Consider the following 14766-nt stretch of genomic DNA (forward strand, 5'->3'; position numbering starts at 1 on the left):
GGGACTGGTCAAAAAGCTGGCAACCCTCAAATCTTCAATTCCGGTAGCTGTAGTCAAGCACACAAGCTGGTGTCCCTCTCCCTGGTTATTCGGTTTCCTACAGCACTCTGAGGAAAATACAACCAGCTCAGAGAATGGTATCCAGGTGGCTTAGTGTCGAGTTGATTGGTCCCACCAACTCAAAGGGAGAAGTCGTCGTTACAGGGCTTCTCTGTCGAGATGAACTTAGCGATTCGGACCTGCAGCAGGGTTTCACCGGGCAAACCTATGGTTCAGGAGTTGCAGCAGCCGTTCTCTTCAAGCTGGTGTTTGGTTCTTCTGTTCCAGTGGTTGACTCTGCCTACCAAACCAAGAGGCTCACCTTTTATTCAGTTCTCTCCCATTCATTCCAGCCTAGCTGTCACACACCCAGCAGGGTGGCTGTCCTTCCTGGACAGTCAGCCAGCCAATCACCATAGAGTGCATTTGGGTCTCCTGGGGACTAAGCACAGGGAGTTTCGGGCACCTCCCTCACTTCCTGCCCACTCCAGACACTCGGGCACCAGAGAAGGTCTTCACTCCTGAAGCCTGCCAAAGGCAAATGAATAAAAGGAACAAAACCTGGTTTGACGTGCAGAGCAAAACTCTAGAAGGGCCTTTCCACAAAGAAATGGTGAAAAAAGAAGACTGGGACCTGTTTTTACAGAGGGGGCTCAGATGCCATCCTGAAAAACATGGCTTCCGCGATTTAACACTACCGGTGTTCGGGGTCGCGAAAATCATGGTAGTTTGTTGTAAAACAATTGTCACCAGCCATTTCGAGAGGAAAGGGTAGCATTTTACTGCTGCATGAGTATCTAGACACAGGGGACACTAAGTAATCCCTCCAGCACTCTATTGTAAGATAGGGTGTGCTGGGTCTAGAAATTTTAAATAATGAGTAAAGTCAATTTCACTTTTCTTACTCTGGGAAACAGTAATTTATCCCAGAGAAGGTATTTAAACCTTGGAAAAGCCTGAAAAGGAGGTTTCCCTGTGCCATTGCACTGAGGGTGGTGGGTGACACAAATGAAAAGATGATGCCTATGGAGTTGTCTAAAACTCCATAACCAAAAGAAACAAACACAGAAAACAATTAGAATTAAAAGTTCAAAGTCCCAAAGTTCAGCAAAAGAACTGAGGGTCTCTAAGGTAGAGAGGAATTAGCATATTTATGAGAATTCTGTCGAACAGTCGGGAGCATGCCAGTCTTGTTTTTGTCCCCTAAATGCTACTAAAATGTCCCTACTGGTTGTTAGGGAGGCTTTACTTTGGAATTTAGACATCAATCTTACTTCTTTGTTAATTATGGCCACCTTCTCCAAAGAGCTTTATACCATGGTACAACAGGTTCTTCGAAGACTAGCTTTGGTTAGCAGCATGTCGCACTCTGCTCTTCTGTGATTTCTCGTCATTCCTTATGGAGCGCTGTTTTTGTCTAAACATGGACAGTGTCGCTATGGATTGTGAAAACCCTAAATTCAGTGTTCGCCAGGGATCTGCCCTTCCCCTGCTTTGGTTTAATATTTATGTCAAGCCTTTTCAGAACCTACTTTCTAGTATGGATGCTGAATTTTATTGATAAGCACGTGACACGCAACCATTCCTTTAACTAGGGATTGTCCCTCATTAGACAACCAAATCCTATCAGGCATCTTAATCCAGGTCAAGACATGGATGCAAAAACTCAGTCTCAATACATCTAAGATGAAATTTGTGATGTTCAATCCTCGTAACCACTTCCAGTCTGCACCCCCACCTCAATTTTTTTTTTCACAGCACTTAATAGGGTCAAATCGCTTGCCATTTAATTGTACTCACTATAAGATTTTCAGCTCAAATCAATCAAGCGGTGGCTAGTACTAACTATTATCTGTGATTCTTCACACAAATGCATCCCTAGCTGTAACCTGGCCCTTTGGCAATCATTGCTCAAGCCAATAACGTTTGAAAGCTGGATTATTTTAATTCTCTCTATGCTGGTTTGTCTAATTTCCTCTATCATAAGTTACCGATTCCTCAGAACAACACTGACAGGATGTTCTGAATCTTCCTCACCAAACTCATATCTCTCTGGCTTTACATCATCTTCACTGGCTGCCAGTGACAGCTAGAGTTTCTTTTAAACTAGCCACTTTGGTGCATAGGTACATTTAAGGAAAGGCTCTTATTTATCTTACACATAGACTGATTTGCTATACTACCAACCATCCCCGCCATGCACCAACATTTAAGTTATTGATCTGTCCCAGATTCAAGCTCAATTCAACTTTTGGCCAAAGTTGTTTGGTTTGATGTGGTAGAATCTTGAAAAAACTTAATTTTCTACGGAATCCGAACCCCACCTGTGTACATTTTGCAATGCCTTAAAAACCTATCTGTTATGCCTACACCTGTCTTGTTAACTCTGGATCTGTCACCATTTATGCTCATTTAGCTCAATAAGGCTGCATGCCTGGAAGGTTTTGTGCCAAATAATCCTAAGAAAGTAAGGGATGGTCATATTTGATAGAATCGGAGTAGGAAAATAATTGTTTGGCCAATAATTCTGCAAGTAGCGATATAGACATATGGCCTCATTCTCAGCTATGTGCACTGAAGTATCGCAGGAGGTGCATATGAGCATCTCAGATTTTCACCTGCTACCTTACAGCAGTTTCACAAAGCCTACATTGGAAACGTAGGATCCCCCATTGAGGTAGGCCCATATATCTGCCCAATAACATTGGCAGGAATCTTCTTGGATTCAATTTCTATCAAAGTCTGATCAAAATGAAATAACAGAATCTAGTGAAGCATAGAATAGGTGAATCTGCTTGTCTGTGCACTAAGGGCAAGGCCTAGGCTACTTACTGAGGTATCAAATGCATGTGGAAGCTTTCCTATATTCTTTGAAAATGCCTGCATTGTCTCAGTAACTTTGCTGCCAAGTTCAATGATCAATCAACGATTAACGGAAGGTCTGGAGAATCCCCCACCCCATCCCTCCCTGTTGGCGCAGCATATCAACCTGACACTGAATCCTGAACTGGGGAAAATAAGACATCTTGATGATGTCTGAAGTCTAGAACGTTTGTATTCTGTGAGAGGTTATCAGGATCAAGGAAGAATTCTTGCTGGTCCTGAAATTCACCTTGTTGATCATAGGCACGGGAAAAGCACAGACTCTCCTCCTGTCCCAAAAATACGGCTCTCCCTGTCTGCAAGGTGCATAACACACACTGTGCATTCAGCTGTGCTGCAACCAGGTTTACTTGGCAGGATCCCCACAAGAGGACAATCTCTGAACCCACCAGCAACTGTAGTTCTCTTTTTCTTATTCTAAAACATATCAGAGATAATATTTGTCAGCGCCAAGATGTTCCTGTTGCTGAATGGAGGATTGACTACCCCAAGGGCCAGGAAAATGTCCGTCAGGGAGTATAGCTCCCGGGAGGATAGCTCAGCGGCAAAGTGTGCGCCTTGGAAGCAAGACGACATGAAGCAACACAGGTTCTATCCCCGGGTCCGTGCTTAGAAACCTCTGGGTGTTTAAGCGCGTTATAAATACGCAACTAAGACACACAAAAGAAAGCAATTACGCAACTAAACAAACAAATTCTGTAACAGTGCCTCGATGCCCGCGGGCTGTGTGATTGTGAGTGCTTTAAAAAAAAAAAAGTAAAATGTCAGTTCCAAGAAATTGATGTACGCTTTGCTGTATGGTTTAGTTTAATTGGAATTATACCCTTATGTGTAGAAACATCAGCATATAACGGATTTAAAGAAAGTAAAAAGGTCTGGATGATGACTGACACACATGAAAAAACTTACCAGGAAAACCAAGAGTATAGATCCTTTATTTCTTCAAACTCCATTTCCACTTTCTTCTAAACACACAATGCGACTGATTTACAAATCGTGTTTGAATTGAGTTTTCCCATAGAAAAACGCTTTGTAAATCAGGCCCTATGCCTGGTAATACATCACAGGCGGCTCCATATGGATTAGGGCCTCCAGAATAGTCACAACTTGCATGCGGCGTCCAATCATCCTCCCAGACCCATGGCGTGGACCAGTTGCAACAACCTATCTTCTGGTATCCTCTTATATTTAACGCTAAACTCCTCCCTTTGCAATTCAGGACATATGACGTTAAAAACACAGGTTCATTAAAATAAAAAAAACCTTACCATTCCTAGTTACATTTTTTTAAATAGTTTTCTCCCAATTTTTGAATTCCCTCTTAACATATCCGACTCCATCAAGAAAAAAAATCCATATATACAAAACCTTTATTTTTATTTTTAATGTAATGACGTATGGTTTATTTAAACATTTATCATGTATCCAAACATTCCCATAAAGGAGAAAGATAAAAAAATATCTTTAGAAAAGAGAATCAGTTGATACGTTCAAAGACCTCCTTTAAAAAGCTCAACAAGGGGATCAATCTTGCAAAGTTCTCTCCTCGAAGGAGCAGAGACCAAATTTCCTTCAACGTCACGCGTGTTACGGTCTTCAATACACTTCATGTGTCTAGTTCTTAAATCAGTCATCCCATGGCAAAGCAATGTGATGAGTTTTAATGACTCACTGTCTTCTTTTAACTGACAGAATCTGCACCCCTCAGTCAAGAATTTTCCATAAATCATTCCAGCTACACGTCTTAACCTATATACAAGAGCTCACACGAGTCCTCATCATATGGCCATGGAATTACGCTCTGCAGATGAAGTATGCAGCACCAGGGTGTCAGGCTGCTAAGTGGGGGTGTAGGGCCCCACATCAGGAGGGACGCTGGGGCAGGACCTGTTGCCCTGGCAGTCCGCTCCACGTCTGCTGCTTTCCTGGCTTTGTGCGCAGTTGCCGCACATAATCCTGTGAGATCTCGTGGCTACGAGATCTCGCGGGACGAACCGCCACATTCTTTTCTTGAAAAATAAGGTGCTTCCATAACTCTTTAACCTGCACAGCCATAGAAGAATTTGAAAGCACCATATCCCCCACGCCCCCTCGTAAACAATCCCTGCCCATTGCCTCGTAAGGTTTCTTTTCATATCTATGGGCTATGGCATGAATACTGCTCTCGGAACACCTGTGCAGTGATACATTAAAACCGGCAGGTAACTGCCAGAAGGCTTTGTACTTATATTTCAACACGAAAGTTCGCATTCAACCCCTTCTTCCAACTCCTGCAGGCTGACCTCTAAAACTGACTATGCGAGGCACTTCGCATGCCTTCTCCTGTTTGCTCAGCAACAAATCCCGGTCTAGCTAAGAAAGAATTGTAAGCGCTGATAGCATGAAACCTGGCAGCTGCTCTCATTAAACCTGTTCTTCTATCTTTTGGTAACAGAGTCAAAATTAAGGAGTCACAACACTTGTAATTTCAGCAAGACCCCTCCTCACTGCTCTGATTCAGTACCTGGAATAAAAATTAATAAACATCTTGCCTGATCCAACATTCCTGAGTGGTTCAGAAGGTAGTTATTAACACTAGATTTTTGCTACTATCAGAAAATAAAGAGCATAAGATGTTTAATAGGAATCTTCTGTGTCCTGCCAATGAATCGGTTGCCATGTTATAATATTGGAGTGTATAGTATGAGTTAATCACACATTTAATAACAACAAAAGGTGTCTGGTACTAATATACCAAAAACCATCACACAATGTTTGCCAATTTGATTTATCAGTTGCATAATTTTAATGTAGATGGTATACCCTTCTGAAATCAAAATCCAACACCTTTTGGCAAACAATTCTATTCAATCTATTGCTCATCTTCATAGCTTCAAATGAAGAATAGCCATAACATTTTAGATTGATGAATGCACAATACATAATTTAACTTCCATTCCTCAGTATTGCATAATACATCCGTAACTTCCTTCTATTTCCATTGCTAGGCCGTTTTCTATAGTCTGCCACCATCACCAGCCATGCTGCTGCTATTGCCGCAACTGCCCACGGCTCCAGTACTGTAACCTTCGGTGACATCTCTATCTCTGTCACCATTGCTACCATCATTATCTTCATCCTCTTTTTCCGCAAAATCTTCTGCCCCTGATAGTCATTCACATGTGCCGTTGAACAACTGTGCAGAAGTGTGGATGTCCTAGATGCACAGTTAACATCTTCCTCCGCTTCATGTTCTTACATCAAGACATGTGAAGCATTCAAGGATGTCACTGATTCTAAAACAAGGACAGAATCGTTGTCTGTGCAGAAGAATATGTAGAATAGAGATCCTCATCGGTGCGTGTGATGGGATGCAACCACAAAGGTAAAATAAAAAAGGAGGTAGATGAAAAAGTAAAGTATTGCGGACAAGCGATTACAATAAAAAAGCACTTATTTAAACTTGAGCCCATTCATGAGGTTGTCTAAGCAGCTAAGCAGTCAGGCAGTGCCATTTATTCCCATTCAAAGTCCATAGTGACATGTTCTGCTAAATGCAAATTGTTCCTACATGGTTCAACTAATCAGACATACTTTGCAATCACTGATGGATTTACAGTGGTTAAAGGAATCTGCTTCCACAATATCTGTCAGAAGCAGATCGTATTGCTATTTAGTATCGCTGATTCTAAAAGTCAATCACAGTGATTCAATGCTGACAAATTAGCTATCACACCAATCAGGCAGAGGAACTCTTTCAGGAATTATGAGGTGATTTGCTTTTTTTGTATCATTTATAGCTAAGTGACAACAACAGTGTCAACAACAACTGACTATGAAAAAGAAATCACGTCCAATGGGTGGACCAGTAGGCCATACACCAGGGTTCTGCAACTTTGGCTCTCCAGATATTTTGGACTATGATGTCCAAGATACCTCACCATTGGCTATACCTGCTAGGCCTAAAGAGAACTGTTGTCCAAATCATCAGGAGGGCCAAGGGTTGCAAAACCCTATCATACATGTTACCTTCATTTACCTTCCAGAGGAGTTAGAAAACGACCCCGCTCCCCCAATGAAGAAATGGAGGAAGAAGGAAAATTGCCATCTGATTCAACATTCACATGAAAAATTTGACATTGTTGTGCTTTCCTTTATGACTTTCATGATCTACGTTTGGAAACCCTGTCCAAAATAGCTACCCTAAATCCCCACAAAGCATAACTTATATGAAAAGTTTAAGCAACCATCTATGTAATACCTCACCATCCTGCCACTGTCTCTGGCCAAATAACCACTGTTTGAGACTGTTTTTTAAAACACACCTGTTTACACTGGGTGGTCAGATGTTGCACTGGCAGTTGAATTGGGGCGTATACTTCTGTCTACAAAAACTATACATATTTGCACCACTGTATCTTCTCCTGTCAAATGGATGACGGCCCCACTATAGGAAATGACCATTTAACAGGCCATAACGTTTGATGAGGTTGTGTCCACTCAGCGGAATCTGCAATCACAGTTTAGCTTCCTGTGCTATACCAGATACCAAATAACCATTTGTACATCAGTCTGGTCCTGCCCACAAACACAACCCAGAAAAGAAATGTAAGGCCATTCTCCCCTGAGCAAGAGTAGCAAAAGCAATCCCAGACACATGTTTCTGTCTTATCTGGATTACTCATACCAATTTAGGGTGACTCCTGAGCCTTTCAACATTTGACAAAAGAGTGTGAGCTCCTCTACTGAGAAGTTAGACCAAAGAAGGCCAAATAAGGTTTGCTACGGGATCGTATCCCTTCATGAAGATCTACAGTCATGTTTAAGATATCTGAAGTTGCTGTTGGTGATCTGGTTCAAAGGAGAATTGCCTGGTGTTTCGCTCCTGAACAGTGATTGTGAGTGGGACCAGACTGATATGATAATATATATACTGTCGCGATCTCTGTTCTCCCTTGTCCACCGAAATGCAAATAAAGGACTATGTACAGAGACCTGAGGAAAGTCTGTGATCATTTAAAAAAAACAGTAGATGAGTGCCGCCGATTAAGCTGGGAGATGGCCAGTTTCTCCAGGAGCTTGCCCAGGAAGGGAGTGATGGAGATTGGGTGATAGTTAGCCGAGCAGGAGGGGTCGGCAGAGGGTTTCGTAAGAAGAGGGTGCACAAGGAAGTGCTTCAGGGGGGATGGGAAGACTCCAGTGGAGAAGGAGTGATTGCAGAAATCATTCAGGGCAGGAGCCAGGGAGTCGATGTGGTCCTTAATGGTTTTGGAGGAACAGGGGTGAACCTGTTTTGACAAGACTTTCATAGATCAGACTTGTCTAGAAGCCTCATCAGCGGAGAACAGCGGAAAGGCAAAGAAGGAGGGAGGAGAGGTGGCTGCAGAAGGGCCAGAGGAAGAGCTGGGAGTAGGTGGAGGGAGGGGATAGGCGGAGACAGAGGACAGGATGTCCTGAGTTTTAGAGATGAAGTTAGAAGCCAGTGCCGTGCAGAGGGCCTGGGAAGGGACAGGAGAGGTAGAGACTGCGGAAGAATTGGCCAGTTCCATGCAGATTTTAAAGAGTTCAACTGAGTTGTTAGATGCGGCAGAGACGCAGGCTTGGATATGAGCTCGCTACTTGGTTAGGACAGAGAGACGGTATTGCCTTTGTAGCAGGCGGCAGGCCAGGTTGTCAGAGGATCTACTTGAAGAATGCCATTTCCACTTGGCCACCCTGCACTTGCTTTTTAGGGTGACGAGGTCTGAATCATACAAGGAGTTTCACTTGGCTTTGGGCTTCTGGCGGATTCTCATGACAGGGGCAAGGATATCAAGAATATCAGATATAGCAGAGTGGAGCATGGAGAGGGCTGTGTCAAGGTGAGAGTCAGCCAAAGGGGGCGGTGGGGGTGAGAAGGTGGTGGCGAAAGCCTCAGCTGACACACGCTTCATGGGTCGGATGACCGAGAAGGTGGGTGGAAGTGATGGAAGTGGCTTGGCCTGAGGGGTATTGAGGGTGAGGTAGGAGGAGAGGAGAGAGTGACCACTCCAGGAGAGAGGAGTGGAGAGAGGAACAGAGAGGGCTGAGGAGATCAGAACATCCAAAGTGTGCCTTGCAGAGTGAGTCAGGCCAGAGGGAAGAATAGTGAGTGAGAGAGAGTCGCAGAGGTCACACAAGAGTACAGAGGAAGGACAGGAGGTATCCAGGTGGATGTTGAAGTCCCCAAGAAGGAGGAGTTGAGTGGTTGAGGCCAGGAGTGATGAGGAGAGGTCCGCCCACTCAGAGAGGAAGGAGAATATCTGACCAGGTGGCCGATAGATAGTAGCCCCAGTAAGGGAATGGCTAGGGGAGAGAGAGAGCCTGCAGACGAGGTATTCAAAAGAGGAGTAGGCCTGCTTAGGAGTGACAGAGGCAGGAATCCACTCAGGGAAGATCAGGGCTTCACCCCCACCAGAGCGGTTGGACCTGGGTGCGGAGAGGATCTTGTAGCCATCAGGTAGGTGCATGTCAAAGCTAGTGATAGAGCTAGCCGTGAACCATGTCTCAGTGAGACCGAGGACATCAAGGTCAAGTTCGTCAGCAGATTTCAGAGGAGTGTTTGACAGCGTAGCAAGAGTTTAGAGTGGCAATATGGAGAAGGTTGCCATCCTTGAAGGACTTCCGTGGAGGGGTACAAATCAGAGGTATGCCCTTCGGAGGTGTAGAAGGAGCCCGAGAGGGGGCAGAGAGGGAAGGAGACAGCAAGGTAGCCGAGTAGGAGGCAGAAGGGGGAGACTAGGTAGTCACGGAAAGAAGAGAGGGGACCTTGGAGAACATATACAATAAAAGACCCCTACCTTTCAAAGGTCACTGTACTGTGCATATACTGTGACGTGGTACTGTGTAGGGGAGAACCTTGTCAAAGTGCTTTTGAGTCAGCGATCCGGGACCATGACAGACACTGCCCCCTACCCAAGTAAGGTGCACCTTACATCTTCTACTCTCCACTTAACATTTCTTATTCCTGTGGTTGGTACGCTTTGTGAAATCTCCCTTCCACTGCTGCCTTTTCTGGTGTCTCATTTAACAACAGGAAACATTCTACAAAGCCAGAAAGCAGGGAAAACAAAAAGGTGCATTTCAAAGCCACCTTCCAGTGTTTATGAATAGAAATTCAAATGAAGTATGCAGGTGGTGACGCAGGCTATAAGCGCTGCATACAGAGATGGCAACAAATGTTCCTACAACGAAAGGTTATTTTTCATTGTGGAAAGAGAACATGGCAACGTCGCGGAGAAAAGTGCACACATTGCACTGTGCTTTCTCCATTTGTGAACCACAGATTGAATAACGCAGCCACGTCTGCCTCTGGGCAATGCGAGAAAAGATTATGTGTGAATGTGGAAACATTTCCATTAGTTGGCAAAATGTCTCCTTCATTGCGAACTGCAGTGAAATGCCGGTAACATGCCCTAAACTTTTCCCTCCACAATGAACAATAATAATGTCTGGATGAGGAAGCGTCACCAAACTAGCTCAAAAGGACCCACTGGACCCACTGCATTCCACGTATTCCGTACCAGTGCACAGCAACATTAACAAAACCAAGGTGTACTGCTAATGCACAACGCACTGCGTAAAGTTGTACAAAATCTATCCACGAGTCACCCAACAGCCATATAGTCTGCCTACTTAATGGCACACCTGTCCTGTAGCCATGTCCACTCCAATAGGCAAAGAAAGGTTATGCCTCAATCTGTTCCTAGACAACACACCCACAAATTCATATTGACCAATCCCAACTCCTGCATAGTCCCATTTCCATTGCAGCCACCCTCACAATACCCAGTTGTAGCATGTGTGTTCCCCCAAAAGGCATGGCTTTTGCCAACATTTTGCCCTGTGTACAGGGGTACACAAACACATTTGAAGCATAATAAAAAAGCAGCTTCTTCGTAAAAGTTATGCAAAGTGTTTATTTCTAATTTTGCTAAAGGGACGTGTCAAGAAACACCTTCTTCTGTGCTCCCTGTTATGGGTTGCTCTCGGCTTGTCCCCCGTATAGTACTACATGTGTGTATGCAGCATACATAGTATGTACTGAAAAAGATTACTAATTGCAATACAGCAAAAAAAAATCACTGCCACTAACAAACGTCACACTACAAACACTAACGTTATCATGGCCACAAAACAAGATCCTACCATGGAACAAAAAAGCATAGATACACGTGAATCGCTCAACCGTAGTCCCATTTACATACCAACCACATTACGAAGAACAGTGTTAAACACGTGCGGTTTCCCCTTCTACCACGAGGGCTGCATCCCAGTAGAGCAGGGCCAGTCCTTCTTCCCTTTCAAGTAGTCTTCAATCAGCATTCCCTCATTAGCTACTGTTAAAGTATTACGTACGCATAAATCAATTACAACCAAGAAGTGTGCATTTAATTGTATCACATCTAATGATCAGTGAGGAACAGCCATTACTGACGCAGAGATGACATCTCTTCTAAATGAAAAACACTTCCACGAGAAAGTACAAGTGAACAATCTATGCGTTCTGCACCCACAAACATCAGCATCACTACTCATCAGTACAACTGTGTTATACATCTGCATACCTCTCAAATCACAAGCTTTTGGTGGCTGTAGCTTTGACACGCCAATTACGACATTAGTTGTCGCACCCGCCCAAGAGGCATGAAAGGTTGAGAACTATACACTATACACCATGCGTGGCAACAGAGTACATAGGTGTAAATCTCCATAATGTACTCAAAAATGTTACTATTGTGCCTCCCATCACATACCATGAAATTGCTCCTACAGTGGTATGCAGTGGCAAAGGTTCAATTTGGCCGCAACATGCATTGGTAGAAAAAAAAAGTTACTGTGTTCTTTAGTTCCGTCTTTTTTTACAATTGTTTCCCCTGTTGTACCATCTTCTAGCACTTTTGTAAAAATCACAAACACAACTATCAGGCAGCCTTTCCGACCAAACTATGCAAACTGCATACATTTCAAGCATAACAACAGTTTCCACCCATACGTCATCCATAACAACAGCAGTTAAGCAATAAAGAAAGTTAAAACAATAACATACATAAATGTGCATATTCAAATTAAAACCCCTAAGCAATCCCTGCACTCAGGTACTGGACATACATAAGCACATAACTGCATGCAAATAGTCCCCCAAAAACATTGTACTTTCCACTCTGTACATCTTTCTGCACCTTTGTCTTATCCTCCCACACTGCACAGTACTGCATTTGTCAAGTAAATAGGCCAACACCAATGTACACATATTTTCCATAACCTGTCACACAGGAAACTCCCTTAACAAACACACTTTTACTCCCAATCGCCCTTCATATTGTAGACCTTCCATTTATACAAACACACTTCGTCTTCCTGCCAAGGCATCCCCCTACAGTTCTCAAAAATGTAATGTACAAATGTAAGCAGTAGATCATGAGCCAACATATTTTCTTATCCCTTCTTCTTATACAGGAGTAGTACCCACCAATCTCTGGGAAGCTACTGGAGTGTACACTTCAAAATACAGTGTAGGAGACACCTACTCTCTGCAATCAACAAAGTAAGTACAATAGCAGCATATTCTTGTTTGTCTTACTAAACCAGCGCACTAATATTCCACTGTAGTATATACATGTGTGCCTATCCAACAGTATGTACTGCATTGTTACTAATCACACCTCTACAGGTGCTAGGTGTTTCTTATGTCACCACCATTGCAATATACACCACATATTAGCTTAGTGTCCCCAACTTAACCTTACACATCACTACGCACCCACACCCTTGCACTTAAATAGCTACCTACCCTTCCATTCACCCACTGACGCACATTGTACACATATGCATGTGAAAATGTGCACACCCACACTTCCCTTTCTTTGCCAACAGCTACTACACAATGCCTACCAAATGGCAATTCTGTAGAAAGCAATGCAAACAGAGAGCCACGCAACCTACAAACACAGAAAGTACCTATCCACACCCACTGCAATCTGAACGTAAACAGAAAGGTTCAGGAGAAGAGTTATTTAAAGCAGTAAGGAAAAGTAATCCATCCACAAGTAAAGACAGTATAGGTGATCTGGCAAAATGTGAGAATGCACAGGAAACCACAAAAATAGTCTAACCCTGAGTACTCCTAAAAGAGCACGTACACATAGTAGTGTAATCACAAGCAAGCATTCAAGAAAACTAATTTTACAAACAATGTTCCACCACAGAGTCCTTCACAACCTTACAAGTAGAGGACACAAATCACGCTCAACCCTCAAAACCTACCGCAGAAAAGTCATCCTGGCAGCTCTTGTAGACACTGCTATAAATGTGAAGCAGACATTGTTTATAATAACTTTAAAGAAAATGAAACCACTAACAAGATTAATTGGTAAATTACAAGCAGTACTCTGAAACAAACTCAATGTCACCATAGATACCTTTGGCCACATATGTGCAGGTGAGTGGAGTCACACCACCAACATAGAGCCATACTTCAATGAAGAATCTTACAAACAACAACTAACTAACCAAATTGCCTTGCATCAGAGTGGACGAGGATATGAAGAGAAACCCAATACCATAATGGAAGAAGAAACACTTATTTCACAAATATCCCCATCAAACTTAGATGGCACTCTCCAACCCACCAAACCAGCACGGCACACCTACAAATGGCCTTGCACATCAATGTGCAACGTTTGCCCATGCCTAATCAAACATTTGCAGCAATTCCTCAATCATTATGTCAAAGGCACCAACAAAAGAAAAATGAAAATACTACAAAGTATGGACTGCTGTCCAGTGCGCAAGTACACTGGAATACCCGGACATTCCTTAGCCTGCATTTGTGGAGCAGCTTGGAAAAGCATCTTCCACCATATTAAAATGTTAACAACCCACCATTCAACAATCAGAAATCTAGTCTACAAACTGTACTATGCAAAAACTCCAGCTGTAGCACTCCAACATTTAAATGATATTGGGCCTCATTACGACCCAGGCGGTAAGGGGTTTACGGCAGCGTTAACAGCGCCGACCCTTACCGCCTGATTACGAGGTCCCCTAGCGCCATGGTGCTTTTAACACCTGCTTTTAGCAGGTGTTAAAATCCATGGCGCTAAGGGACCATGGAGTTAATTACGCCACCGTAATTTACGGTGGCGTAATTAACGCCTTCCCCACTCCCATTATGCCCTATGGGGCAAAAATGGGAATGGGGAAGGGTAAATGGGGATTGGGGACTTACCGCCCCGCCAAGGTCGGAATGGGGCGGTAAGTCCGCCAACCACCATGGCGTAAACGTAGTTTACGCCATGGTGGTAAAGTCACGGCCCAGGCGGTAACTTACCGCCTGGGTCGTAATGAGGCCCATTGTCCTACACAGTACAGCCAAACAAGTGTGCGATGAAATTGGCACATCCTAAGGAAATACTGTATTGTCAGCCAACAATACTAACAACAGTGCAGCTATAAACCTTTTACATCAGACATACACAACCGAAATACAAAAGTTCAAAAGCACTTCTGTTGAAATGCCAAATCAAGTATGCGTGTGTTGCTGTAGAAAGTTCTATAAAAAGAGCACAAAACTGTTGATATAAGTCAGAAGATGGAAGGCAATGAGAAATCACAATGGTTTGAATTAGCTCTGTACCTTTTAGCAGAAAACAAGTACGACATTACCATCACCTCCATACTGTGCACATACTGCACTTCAAAAATTGACAATAACCAAAGGCCTTCATGTGCAATTAGTAATAATTTGGAACTGTTTGCAGTGCGAAATGCACTGCAGCAGCTTAATTTGTATGAGAGCATTATAATACAAACTGTGCACCCATTTCAAGCAATAATATGTCTTCA

Source organism: Ambystoma mexicanum, chromosome 4q (genome assembly GCF_040938575.1).
Source record: "Ambystoma mexicanum isolate Mex_15411 chromosome 4q, UKY_AmexF1_1, whole genome shotgun sequence".
In the NCBI taxonomy this organism is placed as follows: Eukaryota; Metazoa; Chordata; class Amphibia; order Caudata; family Ambystomatidae; genus Ambystoma; species Ambystoma mexicanum.